Here is a 2,122-nt window from a genome sequence, read left to right as displayed (position 1 = left end):
GATGGTAAGAAATGGAAAGCAGTTCAAGCTAACTTTTGGAAAATTTTGGGTCGTGCCATTAAGAAGTCAGTGGATTGCAGTCATGGCTTGATCTAGGGGTATCAATGCTTGTAGTTTCATTCACTTCTCTCTCTCTCTCTCCATCTCCAGAATTGGCTTCATTCTCTAGTGGCCTCATTTACTTCTCCTGGGGACAAGCTTCACTCAAAACAACAAAAACAATGGTTTCATAGCCTACTAAATTAGAAAAAATGTTAATTTTTTTAAGTTTCATGTAATTAAAAATAATATATTTGAAACTTGACTTAATAATAACTTAATACTTCTGGAATGTTGCAAAAAAGTGGGAGATATTGATGAGGAAATTGTTTGCTATATTGTATCTTACTGCAAACATTGAGTAATTTTTGTCAGCATACTATACTCTTCTCTTTCCATAAACTTGCCCCAATGTTTCAAACATATCCACTAATAATTAGCAAACTCACCTTTCGTACTCTGTCTTCACCCCTCTTATTCTCAACTGTAAAATCCAGGTAAACAGCATAAAATCATATATACATGCAAATACACTAGGCTAGCATAAGGACCATATAGGTATCTTAGTGGTATATAGTATACTTACTAACTATAATATATATATATAGGTTTTGGGAAATGGGAAGTATTTGGTTACATACGTTTTTTATTGGTTATTTGTGAGATTTTGGTGCACTCATGACCTGAGCAGTATACGCTGAACACAATTTGTAGCCTTTTATCACTCAATTCTTTCCCAACCCTTTCTCCTGAGTCCAAATTCCATTATATCATTCTTATGCCTTTGCATCCTCGTAGCTTAGCTCCCACTTATGAGTGAGAGCATGTGATGTTTGTTTGATTTTCATTCCTAAGTTACTTCACTTAGAGTAATCATCTCCAATCCCATCTAGTTTGCTGTAAATGCTGTTAACTCATTACTTTTATTGCTGACTAGTATTCCATCTCATATATATATATATATAATATATCCATCATATATATGAAGTAATGGTATATATGAGATATATGATTTGTGATATATATGTGTGTATATATACACATATGTGGATATATATATGCATATATATACATATCTCACAGTTTATCCACTTGATTGATAGGCATTTCAGCTATTTTCATATTTTGCAATTGCAAATCGTGCTGCTATAAACATGCGTGCACAAGTATCTTTTCTTATAATGACGTATTTTCCTCTGGGTAGATACCCAGTACTGGGATTGCTGGATCAAATGGTATTTCTACTTTTCATTCTTTAAGGAATCTCCATACTGTTCTCCATACTGGTTGTACTAGTTTACATTCCCACCATTAGTGTAGAAGTGTTCCCTTTTCACTGCATCCACCCCAACATCTATTATTTTATGATTTTTTGATTATGGCTATTCTTTTGGGAGTAAGGTGGTATCGCATGATCCTCTCAATAGATGCAGAAAAGCACTTAACAAAATTCAACATCCCTTTGTGATTAAAACCTTCAGCAAAATTTGCATACAGGGGACAAACATCAATGTAATAAAAGCCATCTATGAGAAACCCACACCAACCTAATACTGCATAGGGAAAGGTTGAAAGCATTCACTCTGAGACTGGAACAAGACAAGGATGCACACTCTCACCACTTCTATTCAATATGGTACTGGAAGTCCTAGCCAGAGCAGTCAGACAAGTGAAAGAAATAAAGGGCATCCAAATTGGAAAAGAGGGAGAGAAACGGTCGCCATTTGATGATATGATTGTATGCTGAGAAAACCTTCAAGACTCCTCTGAAAAGCTCCTAGAACTGAAAAATAAATTCAGCAAAGTTTCAGGATACAAAATTAATTTACACAAATCAGTTGCTCTACTATACAACAATAGCGACCAAGCTGAGAATGAAATTAAGAACACAGCCGGGTGCAGTGGCTCAAGCCTGTAATCCCAGCACTTTGGGAGGCCGAGATGGGTGGATCACGAGGTCAGGAGATCGAGACCATCCTGGCTAACATGGTGAAACCCTGTCTCTACTAAAAAAAAAAATACAAAAAAAACTAGCTGGATGAGGTGGTGGGCGCCTGTAGTCCCAGCTACTCGGGAGGCTGAG

This window comes from Rhinopithecus bieti, unplaced genomic scaffold (genome assembly GCF_001698545.2).
Source record: "Rhinopithecus bieti isolate Rb0 unplaced genomic scaffold, ASM169854v2 scaffold_2735, whole genome shotgun sequence".
NCBI classification, from domain to species: domain Eukaryota; kingdom Metazoa; phylum Chordata; class Mammalia; order Primates; family Cercopithecidae; genus Rhinopithecus; species Rhinopithecus bieti.
The sequence above is the reverse complement of the archived record's forward strand: the minus strand, read 5'-3'. Positions refer to the sequence as shown.